The 12,400-nt window shown below is 47.8% G+C and overlaps 2 protein-coding genes and 1 pseudogene across 3 annotated transcripts in view; all 3 read left to right on the top strand.

Annotated features, from left to right (window-relative positions):
* Positions 1-12,400, top strand: part of LOC309564447 (uncharacterized protein) — a 714,240-nt gene that overhangs the window by 182,034 nt on the left and 519,806 nt on the right.
* Positions 1-12,400, top strand: part of LOC309562947 (gastrula zinc finger protein XlCGF53.1-like) — a 71,076-nt gene that overhangs the window by 55,012 nt on the left and 3,664 nt on the right. The window lies entirely within an intron of this gene.
* The window catches only part of LOC309562813, a 76,639-nt pseudogene continuing 64,650 nt past the window's right edge, over positions 412-12,400 (top strand). The window contains exons 1-2 of the transcript XR_014226228.1: positions 412-535; positions 922-1,985. The product of XR_014226228.1 is annotated as an uncharacterized misc_RNA (transcript). The remainder of the gene's footprint in view (positions 536-921; positions 1,986-12,400) is intronic.

Raw genomic sequence — 12,400 nt, 5'->3', positions numbered from 1 at the left:
TGGAGAATCAGCCGCCCCTCACATCACCGGGTAAGAGGAGACTTTATTGTAAAGGAGAGAGCAGTACGGAGGCTCCACCTAGATCCCCCATCATCTGATAAACACATAGAAACAATGTATTCAGTCAGTGTGTGTGTTTCCTACAGATGGATCCAGTAATGGGAACCCACCAGAGAGATGTCCCCGTCCTCTGTATTCCCGGGATTCCACACAGGAAGGTCACACCATCCCTCACCATCATCAGGTAGGTGGAGTTGAGGGTCGGGAACATAAAGTGATTGGACACTCTGACATGTGGAGACGATGTGTGGACTCTACAAGATGATATTTTCTATGTGATCTCACATCATAAATACTTCTATGTTACAGATCTTATTTTCTGCCATTCTGTTGGTTTAGGGTGAAGATCTGATGAAGATGAAAGTTGAGGGTGAAGTAGAAGAGACGTATGTGTGGGATGATCAGCAATATACGGAGGAGGGTGGAATGACGAGGACATTCATAGAGGAGGACACTCCTACAGAGATCAGCACAGGTGAGCCGTAATATATTCTTCTCTTACCTCTGCTGTTACTGCGCACTGATTGGTCCAGAGTAGGGTGGGAGCTGAGTGATATCAGCCAATAATAGTTTGATAATGGTCCCCTCCCTGTACTGATACCCATCCTGGGGCTTGTGGTTGTGTAAGATGCCCCTCCCAGTCCCCATTGGTTCCTGCTCTTCTGACAAGGCTGTGTAAATGTAGAAGTGATCTGGGAGGAGGACCAAAGGCCCTTTGACTGAAGAGGGGGGAGAGTCCCAGCTGGTCGGAACATCCACAGAGAACATCTGCTCACTCATATCTACCTGATCCAGATGGAATCTTGATGGAAGTGAACTAACCCTCTCAGATCTATTGACAATGTTTTTATATTTTTCCAGGACACGCCATGGAGAAACCCTCAAAGGATCGTCTCACTTTATCTCCAGGTTGTAGAATGGAAGATGAGGACATCACAGGAGATTGTGGAGGAGAAAAGACAATGAGCTCCACTATGGATGGTGGACTTCACAGTGTGGATAGACCATGGAATCCCTCTGACTCTGAGCAACCTCATACTGTTGGGGATGGTGCCGGGATTCAGAAGGAGAGGAAATTTTCCTGTCCTCAATGTGGGGAAATTTTTACCTCTGAAGTAAGCCATACTGTACATCAGAGATTTCACACGGGTGAAAAGCTTCATTGCTGTTCTGAGTGCGGAAAATGTTTTCTTCATAAATCAAAACTCGACATACATTACCGATCTCATACTGGGGAGAAGCCATTTTGCTGTCCTGAGTGTGGTAAATGTTTTTCACGGAAGTCCTGTCTTTCCATACATCAGAGGTTGCACAAGGGGGAGAAGCTGTATTCCTGCCCCGACTGCGGAAAAGTTTTTTCCCAGAAGACCCATCTTTCCAGACATCAGAGATTGCACACAGGCGAGAAGCCTTATGCCTGCCCTGAGTGCGGGAAGTGTTTTCCATGGAAATCAGACCTTGCCATACATCAAAGATCTCACACGGGGGAGAAGCCGTATTCATGCCCCGATTGCGGGAAATGTTTTTCAGGCAAGACCAGTCTTACCCAACATCGGAGGTCTCACACGGGGGAGAAGCCGTTTTCCTGTGCCGAGTGTGGGAAATGTTTTTCAAGGAAGTCCATTCTTACTTCCCATCAAATATGGCACATGCGAAAAAAGCTGTTTTCCTGCCCTGAGTGTGGGAAATGTTATCCACGGAAATCTGAACTTGTCAAACATCAAAAATCTCACACCAGGTCAGAAACTGTATTCGTGTCCTGAGTGCCGGAAATGTTTTTCATTGAAGTCTTGTCTTACCAGACCTCAGAGAACCCACACAACCCTCAAGGTGTATTAGTGTCCTGAGTACGGGAAATGTCTTCTATATGGATCATATGTTGTCGTACATCAGAGATCTCACACTGGGAAGAAGCCCACCTTGATGTACACCTCAGAAAACACGTGGTTTAGTTCGCTAAAGTCTTCAAAGTGATGTCTGGCTTACTCCACCAGGAGAGAGCACCGGGGGGGTCACCACATGCTGGTTGAGCCTCTCCTGTAGTACAGTCTGTTCACCCCTGATATTCATTAGCGGGAAAAATTGTGGTGAGAAAGAAGTGCCAGATAATGTTTGTGAATGAAGAGCGTCGAAGATCAGTCTACACAACAGGACTCACCATTTCAGTGCAGTGGCTTTATTGTCTTCTCAGCCAGCTGCATTCACTTGGAGTGCCGTCTACTGGCCTAGAGTGGTTAATATGATGTTGTTGGATGGAACATTAAAAATGTACCTTAACAAAATTCAAGTATGTTATTCGGGCGAGGCCAACGTAACTTATACAAGCAGCGTCATGGAGGTGGGCCAAGAATGGATTTCCATGGGGAACCCAACACAAGGAGAGGGGAGGAGGGTCTGATATACACCGAACAAAGTTATAAAACGCAACACTTTTGTGTTTGCCCCCATTTTTCATGAGCTGAACTCAAAGATCTAAGACTTTTTCTATGTACACAAAAGGCCGATTTCTCTCAAATATTCTTCACAAATCTGTGTTAGTGATCACTTCTCCTTTGCCGAGATAATCCATCCACCTCACAGGTGTGGCATATCAAGATGCTGATTGGACAGCATAATTATTGCACAGGTGTGCCTTAGGCTGGCCACAGTAAGAGCCGGTTCACACTACCGCGACCAGAAAGTCGTCCCATGAAGGAGCGACTTTTTTAGCGTGACTTTGAAGAAACTTGTAAGAGACTTAAATGATAGGCGAGTTTGTCTGTGTGGGGAATGCCTGGCTAATCTTTATCTTCTTCCTGGAAAGTCTGATCACAGTCGCTTGAAAATAGATAAGGATCCGACTTAGAGGCGACTCCCATTGAAGTCTATGTGCACAAGTCAGATAGAGGTCGCCTTGAAGTAGTACAGGAACCTTTTCTGAAGTCAGAGCGACTTCAGTAGTGCATATTAAGACGGCTCTCATTCATTTACATTGAATTTGTAATGACAAGAGACTTGGGGCGACTTGAGGGCACACAAGTCGCGTCCCAAGTCGGAGTAGTGTGAACCGGCTCTCAAAGGCCACTCTAAAATGTGCAGTTTTATCACACAGCACAAGGCCACAGATGTCCCAAGTTTTGAGGGAACGTGCAATTGGAATGCTGACTGCAGGAATGTCCACCAGAGCTGTTGCCCGTGAGTTGAATGTTCATTTCTCTACCATAAGCCATCTCCAAAGGCGTTTCAGAGAATTTGGCAGTAGATCCAACCGGCCTCACAACCGCAGACCAGCCCAGGACCTCCACATCCAGCATCTTCTTCACCTCCAAGATGGTCCTGAGACCAGCCACCCGGCCAGCTGCTGCAACAATCGCTATCACAATCATCAAAAGGATAAGGGTCCAGTCGTTTTTGTTTTTGGTGGGGGGGAGTCCATGCCATTTTTTTGTGAGGGGTCCTCCATTGCCATCTATATCAGACCCTTCTTACCCTCCTTGTGTTGGGTTCCTCCTGGAAATCCATTCCTGGCCCTCACTGGATAAGGTTCCAGTAGGTATTTCTGGTGGGGGGGGGGGACTCCATGCCATTTTTTGTGTGGGGTTCTCCATTAACATTTATATCAGATCCTCCTCCCCCCTCCTTGTGTTGGTTTCCCCATGAAAATGAATTCCTGGCCCTCTTTAAAAGATAAGGGTCCAGTAGGTATATCAGACCCTTCTTCCCCTTCTTGTGTTTGGTTCCCCATGGAAATCCATTCCTGGCCCTCATCAAAAGATAAGAACCCAGTAGTTTTTTTTTTTGTGTTTTTTGGGAGGGGGGGGGGGGGACGACGACTTCATACCAACGTTTTTTTGTATGGGGTTCTCCATTAACATCTATTTCAGACCCCTTCTTCCCCTCCTTGTGTTGGGTTCCCCATCCTCTGTTTTTGGCCCTTATCAAAAAATACGGGTCCAGTAGTTTTTTTTTTTTCTTTGAACAATCGCTTTGCATAACCAAAGAATTTCTGCACAAACTTTCAGAAACTGTCTCAAGGAAGCTCATCTGCATGCTCGTCATCCTCATCGGGGTCTCCAACTGACTGCAGTTTATCGTCGTAACCGACTTGAGTGGGCAAATGTTCACATTGGATGGGGTCTGGCACTTTGGAGAGGTGCAGATGGCAGACAGCGTGTAAGGCGTCGTGTGGGTGAGCGGTTTGCTGATGTCAGCGTTGTGGATGGAGTGGCCCACGGTGGCGGTGGGGTTATGGTATGGGCAGGCGTACGTTGTGGATGGAGTGGCCCATGGTGGCGGTGGGGTTATGGTATGGGCAGGCGTATGTTGTGGATGGAGTGGCCCATGGTGGCGGTGGGGTTATGGTATGGGCAGGAGTACGTTGTGGATGGAGTGGCCCATGGTGGCGGTGGGGTTATGGTATGGGCAGGCGTATGTTGTGGATGGAGTGGCCCATGGTGGCGTTGGGGTTATGGTATGGGCAGGCGTACGTTGTAGATGGAGTGGCCCATGGTGGCAGTGGGGTTATGGTATGGGCAGGCGTATGTTGTGGATGGAGTGGCCCATGGTGGCGTTGGGGTTATGGTATGGGCAGGCGTATGTTGTGGATGGAGTGGCCCATGGTGGCGGTGGGGTTTTGGTATGGGCAGGCGTATCTTGTGGATGGAGTGGCCCATGGTGGCGGTGGGGTTATGGTATGAGCAGGCGTATGTTGTGGATGGAGTGGCCCATGGTGGGGTTATGGTATGGGCAGGTGTATGTTGTGGATGGAGTTGCCCATGGTGGCGGTGGGGTTATGGTATGGGCAGGTGTACATTGGGGATGGAGTGTCCCATGGTGGCGGTGAGGTTACGGTATGGGCAGGCGTATGTTGTGGATGGAGTGGCCCATGGTGGGGTTATGGTTTGGGCATTTGTATGTTGTGGATGGAGTGGCCCATGGTGGCGGTGGGGTTATGGTATGGGCAGGCGTACGTTGTGGATGGAGTGGCCCATGGTGGAGGTGGGGTTATGGTATGGGCAGGTGTATGTTGTGGATGGAGTGGCCCATGGTGGCGGTGGGGTTATGGTATGGGCAGGCGTACGTTGTGGATGGAGTGGCCCATGGTGGAGGTGGGGTTATGGTATGGGCAGGCGTATGTTGTGGATGGAGTGGCCCATGGTGGCGGTGGGGTTATGGTATGGGCAGGCGTACGTTGTGGATGGAGTGGCCCATGGTGGCGGTGGGGTTATGGTGTGGGCAGGCGTACGTTGTGGATGGAGTGGCCCATGGTGGCGATGGGGTTAGGGTATGGGCAGGCGTACGTTGTGGATGGAGTGGCCCATGGTGGCGATGGGGTTAGGGTATGGGCAGACGTATGTTGTGGATGGAGTGGCCCATGGTGGCGGTGGGGTTATGGTATGGGCAGGAGTACGTTGTGGATGGAGTGGCCCATGGTGGCGGTGGGGTTATGGTATGGGCAGGCGTACGTTGTAGATGGAGTGGCCCATGGTGGCAGTGGGGTTATGGTATGGGCAGGCGTATGTTGTGGATGGAGTGGCCCATGGTGGCGTTGGGGTTATGGTATGGGCAGGCGTATGTTGTGGATGGAGTGGCCCATGGTGGCGGTGGGGTTTTGGTATGGGCAGGCGTATCTTGTGGATGGAGTGGCCCATGGTGGCGGTGGGGTTATGGTATGGGCAGGCGTATGTTGTGGATGGAGTGGCCCATGGTGGGGTTATGGTTTGGGCATTTGTATGTTGTGGATGGAGTGGCCCATGGTGGCGGTGGGGTTATGGTATGGGCAGGCGTACGTTGTGGATGGAGTGGCCCATGGTGGAGGTGGGGTTATGGTATGGGCAGGCGTATGTTGTGGATGGAGTGGCCCATGGTGGCGGTGGGGTTATGGTATGGGCAGGCGTATCTTGTGGATGGAGTGTCCCATGGTGGCGGTGAGGTTACGGTATGGGCAGGCGTATGTTGTGGATGGAGTGGCCCATGGTGGGGTTATGGTTTGGGCATGTGTATGTTGTGGATGGAGTGGCCCATGGTGGCGGTGGGGTTATGGTATGGGCAGGCGTACGTTGTGGATGGAGTGGCCCATGGTGGAGGTGGGGTTATGGTATGGGCAGGCGTATGTTGTGGATGGAGTGGCCCATGGTGGCGGTGGGGTTATGGTATGGGCAGGCGTACGTTGTGGATGGAGTGGCCCATGGTGGCGGTGGGGTTATGGTATGGGCAGGCGTACGTTGTGGATGGAGTGGCCCATGGTGGCGATGGGGTTAGGGTATGGGCAGACGTATGTTGTGGATGGAGTGGCCCATGGTGGGGGTGGGGTTATTGTATGGGTAGGCGTATGTTATGGACAAGGAACACAGGTGTATTTTATTGATGGCATTTTGAATACACAGAGATACTGTGACGAGATCCTGAGGCCCATTGTTGTGCCATTCATCCATGACTATCACCTCATGTTGCAGCATGATAATGCGCGGCTCCATGGTGCAAGGATCTGTACACAATTCCTGGAAGCTGAAAACATCCCAATTCTTGCATGGCCAGCATACTCACCGGACATGTTACCCATTGAGCATGTTTGGGATGCTCTGGATCGGCGTATACGACAGCGTGTTCCAGGTCCTGCCAATATCTAGCAACTTCGCACAGCCATTGAAGAGGAGTGGACCAACATTCCACAGGAACCAATCACCAACCTGATCAACTCTATGCCAAGGAGATGTGTTGCACTGCGTGAGGCAAATGGTGGTCACACCAAATACTGACTGGTTTTCGGACCCCCCCAATACAGTAAAACTGCACATTTTAGAGCGGCCTTTTATTGTGGCCAGCCTAAGGCACACCTGTGCAATAATCATGCTGTCTAATCAGCATCTTGATATGCCGCACCTGTGAGGTGGATGGATTATCTCGGCAAAGGAGAAGCGCTCACTAACACAGATTTACACAGATTTGTGAAGAATATTGGAGAGAAATCGACCTTTTGTGTGCATAGAAAAAGTCTTAGATCTTTGAGTTCAGCTCATGAAAAATGGGGGCAAAAACAAAAGTGTTGCGTTTATAATTTTGTCCCGTGTAGATGTTGAAGGAGGATTCCACACAAAAAAATGGCATGGAGTCCCTCCCCCCCACCAGAAATACCTACTGGAACCTTATCCAGTGAGGGCCAGGAATGGATTTCCATGGGGAACCCAACGCAAGGAGGGGGAGAAGGGTCCGATATAGATAGTAATGGAGAGCCCCATACAAAAAATGTTGGTATGGAGCCCCCCTCCCAGAAAAAAAAAATACCTACTGGGCCAGAGATGGATTTCCATGGTGAACCCAACACAATAAGGTTCTGACATAGATGTTAATATAAAAAATCTTAGTAGTGAGTCCCCCCCCCCCCCAAAAAAGAAAATGCTACCTTTGATGAGGGCCAGGAATGGATTACCATGGGGAACCCAACACAAGGAGGGGGGAGGAGGGTCTGATATAGATGTTAATGGAGAACCCCACATGAAAAAAAAATTACATGGTGTTCCCGCTAAAAAAAAAAACCTACAGAACCCTTATTCTTTGATAAGGGCAAGGAGCAGCTTTCCACGAGGAACTCCATGCAAGGGGAGGGAGGCCTAATATACCTACTGGACCCTTATCTTTTGATGAGGGCCAGGAATTAATTTCCATATAGAACCCAAGGCAAGTTGGGCGGAGAAGGGTCTGATATAGATGTTAATGAAGGACCCTACACACAAAAAATGGCATTAAGTCTCCCCCCCCCCCAATAAAAAAAAAAAAAACATACTGGACCCTTATCCTTTGACGAGGTCCAGGAATAATTTTCCAAAGGGAACCCAACACAAGGAGGGGAGAAGAGGGACTGATATACCTACTGGACGCCTATCTTTTTATGAGGGCCAGGAATGGATTGCCATGGGGAACTCAACACAAAAAAAGGCATGGGATTCTCCCCAAATTCCACACCAAGCCCTTTCATTCTGTTATGGCTGGCCAGAAAATGGGGGGGTATGTGTGCAATTCCCCCCTCCCCCCCGCATACTATGCCCTAACCTTGACTTACCTGACAGAGCACCTTGTCCTCATGTTGATGAGGCAATGACCTCTTCCCCACAACCCTTGTTTGGTGGTTGTAGAGGTCTGCACGCGAGGAACTTATAAAAATGTTGCTAGCTCCAGATACCCCCCTCCATGTAAAGAAATTAATCAGTTAATAGAAAAGAGAGACTTATAGTGTAAACCCATCTAGACTGCAGTCGAGGTAGACTGAGTGCTCCTGGGTCCATCTCACAGAGGACAGTGAGGGTGTGACCTACATCATCCTTTTTCACCACTGCCAAAGCCTTCTTTGGATGAATGGTGGCATCAAAGGGCTTGCAAAGCCACATGGAAAGATTTTTATCATGGTTTCTTCAAGCAAATGTTTCCTAAGCTGTGCGATATAGTGAGAAATTAAAGGTCCATAATCAGCTTTGCTGCCCAATCCAAGGTGTCAACATTATTCTGCTCATTCCGAGTAATATATTTTTCTCCCCCTTGGTTGGAGTGGAGATAGGGTTGCCACCTGATCCCTTTAAACCAGGACACACAATAATTACACCGGTTCTGTGGCTGATTAAGGTGGTAATTAAAATCACTTGGTACCTTACGTGCATTATATTAGCCTCAGAACCTGCGTAGTTAATATGTGTCCTGGAATAAAGGGATGAGGTGGCAACCCTTAAGTGGGGTACACACTATAAGAAAATCGGGCAAACGATTGTCGGATTTTTCCTCGTTGTTTCACAGCAAATCGGAAACGATGAACGAAAATTCTTAAGAAAAGTCGTACGAAAATTCTCGTACGAGTCGACAAAGGCTTTTTTTGTTGTTTATTGTTTCTGATCATGCGCAGTCCTTCTTTTCTGATTTTTCTTGTACAAAAATCGTACGAAAACGGTACACATTAAACAAAAATCGTTCGGTTTTTTTCCATACGGTTTGTCCCTTTGAGAATTTTCCTACAAATATTGTGAATTGTCTGTAGAAAGTCCTGTACACAGTGTACGAAAATTGTACGAAAATTATTTGGATGAAAATGTTCGCCCGATTTTCTTATAGTGTGTACGAGCCTGACGAGCCTAAAGCCTCATACACACGATCAGATTATCAAACGATCTGTCGTCCGTTTTTTGTTGCATGCTTGTCTCATGTCGAAATTGAAGAGATTATTTTCATACGAAAATTCCCGTACGACAGAATTCTACTTCAGAAGTGATGACATGTGTTGAATTGTTTTGTATGTGTTCTTTCGTTTCTGAACATGCCTAGTCTTGCTCTTACGATTTTTTTCAGACGAAAACTGTACCAATTATATGAAAATCGGACGTTGTGTTGACGTACGATAAAAATTTTATAGCCTGCACATCCAGTTTTTGTCGTCAGAAAATCTGTAATCGGCTGTCGAAAGCACTATACTAACAATCCGAAAATCGGCAGATCTTTCGTTCGTTGGACGAAATTTCCCTTCCGATTTTCGTATCGTGTGTACGGGCCTTAAGTGGAGATGACCCCATCTATAAGGCTATACAGTACATACACGTACAGCACAAGGCCGTGTTCACACTACGAAGCCTTTCTCGGGCTGCAGTTCCTCTGAGTTCCACAAGGTGGTGATCTCACTTCTTCCCAGACAGGAAGTCTCTATGGAAGAGAGGAAGTGGTGTCAGGTATAAATAGGAAGTTCCGGGTGAGAGGTGAGGCGGGAGGAAGTAGAGAGGAGACATTGCTGAAACTGGCAGCAGAGAAGGTAATAAGATCTTATTTTCTATTTACAACCAGTAACCCCCCCTGTCATGTTTCGTCCTCTTCCTCCATAGTCAATGTGACCTCTTTTATGTCCAGCAGATGATGATACACACATATATAATGTGGAAACCTAGATTAACCCCTTCAGGGGCAAAACATTCCCCCACTTACGGGGACGGAACATTCTCTTCATTCTGGAGCTCCTTCTTCTTTCCTCAGTTGTCCACCCTTTTATGACTGATATATAGACCTATATTTAAAAAATGTTCTATTAAATGTAAAATGTTCTGCCTGTACATGGACCCGGTGTTCCGTGAGAATTACCTACCCTGTGAGAATTACCTACCCCTCGTCACTTCCGGCCAGAAGCATCTGAGCAGCGCAGCAGTGCGCATGCTCAGAGCGCCGGATACCTAATGGCAGAACAGAGGAGCTTACTAGTGCGCATGCGCACTAGTATAAAACGATCACGGTGTACCGTGAAAAAAACCTACCGACGCAGCACTTACCTAAAACAGCTGTGCTGACATACGAGTCATCCCCGCACCTGTCCCGGTCACTTCCCTGCTCTCGGCAAGTAAATATAAAAGCGGCTTTCGGCTCAGTGATTTATGTTTTCATACAGCCGCCGCCGCTTTTATATTTACTATCCGAGAGCAGGGAAGTGACCGGGACAGGAGCGGAGATCACTCGTATTTCAGCACAGCTGTTTTAATGTTCCCGCTGCATTACATACAGTGCGGAGTACCGGAAGTGACGAGGGGTAGGTTTTTCTCACGGGTAGGTAATTCTCACGGAACACCGGGTCCAAGTACTGTCGCGTCATCTGAGAACTTCGTATTACGATTACTCAAATACTTAGCTAAGCAATTGTAGGTCAGCAGAGCCTACAGTAAGGCGTTAAAGACACGTCCCAGGGGAACCTGTAATGAGAATGATGGAAGAGAAAGAAATACTTTGAATTCTAACAGACTGGGACTTGTTAAGTCTTGTATCGGGTGGAACAAAAGTGAGCTAATTCCCAGTAAAGTCAGTTCGTCTAGTGGGGTTTGCGGATTAGGAATATAGAAGCATAACAAGAATCCAAAAAAAGCAGTCAAAGAGAAGAATCTTTATACTCCATGTGAGTAAAAGCCAGATGAACCACCAGTGAAATGGCATCTGACGTATATTGGTTTTGTCTTTAGGCATCCTGATGGAGGTCTACTCTGAAGACTTTGGGCATTCTGAGGGTCTACTCTGAAGACTATGGGCATTCTGATGGTCTACTCTGAAGCCTATGGGCATTCTGAGGGTCTACTCTGAAGCCTATGGGCATTCTGAGGGTCTAGTCTGAAGACTATGGGCATTCTGATGGTCTAGTCTGAAGACTATGGGCATTCTGATGGTCTAGTCTGAAGACTATGCGCATTCTGATGGTCTAGTCTGAAGCCTATGGGCATTCCGGGGGTCTAGTCTTAAGACTTTGGGCATTCCGAGGGTCTAGTCTGAAGACTATGGGCATTCTGAGGGTCTAGTCTTAGGACTATTGGCATTCTATGGGTTTAGTCTGAAGACTATGGGCATTCAGAGGGTCTAGTCTGAAGACTATGGGCATTCCGAGGGTCTAGTCTGAAGACTATGGGCATTCCGAGGGTCTAGTCTGAAGACTATGGGCATTCCGGGTCTAGTCTGAAGACTGTGGGCATTCCGAGGGTCTAGTCTGAGGACTATTGGCATTCTATGGGTTTAGTCTGAAGACTATGGGCATTCAGAGGGTCTACTTTGAAGACTATGGGCATTCAGAGGGTCTACTTTGAAGACTGGACATTATGAGGGTCTACTCTGAAGGTGAGGGCCTTCTTCATATGTGCCTTGAAGAACCTTTCAAAGCACTTCGTAATAGGGTTGGTACTATGGGGGATAGGCATTCAGAAATAACACTGTTGAGCTCTTTAGAACAGGAACAATTGCATTTGTATAAAGAGCACAGTCTCTGAGCGCCCTACCTGGAATTTTATCAGGGCATGCAGCCTTGGGAGGTTAAATTTCGTCAGGGACCTCCTCACCTCTGTTTCAGGCAGCCCTGAAGAGCAGCTGGCCTGTTGCAGGCATGAGCCTGGAGCTAGAAAAAATGTTGGATTCCTCCCAATTGGCAAAAAAATTCTTTAGAGCAATAGGAATTGAAGGATCTTCTGGACATCCTGCATCACTGCTGGTGTAATCCGTGATGTTCTTAATGTCCTCCACATGTTCCTTGGGTTGTTGGTGGAAAAGTGACTCTGAATTTCGAGAACATAGTTAGCCTTGGCCCTCCTCGTAGTAGTAATGAGTATTCGGTGTGCATCACCAGGCCTGAACCTGGAATCATGGGCTTCCAGCAGAGATTGAACCTCTCCATTCATCCCGGGTTTCTGGTTGGGATGGATAGTATCCACACACTTGCAGATATACCCTATAATAGACATTAAATGTTTCTCCAGGTCCACATCTCTGGTACTTGATGCTATCTCTTTTAAGATCTGCCAGCTGGTCCTTTCAAGGGTCCCCTAGTATTGAGACTGTATCACCAGGCCACACCATAACAGTATTTGTTGTT

Source organism: Pelophylax lessonae (genome assembly GCF_965119305.1).
Source record: "Pelophylax lessonae genome assembly, chromosome: 9".
Classification (NCBI taxonomy): Eukaryota; Metazoa; Chordata; class Amphibia; order Anura; family Ranidae; genus Pelophylax; species Pelophylax lessonae.
Note: the sequence above shows the minus strand (reverse complement) of the source record. Positions and strands in the feature narration are given on the sequence as shown.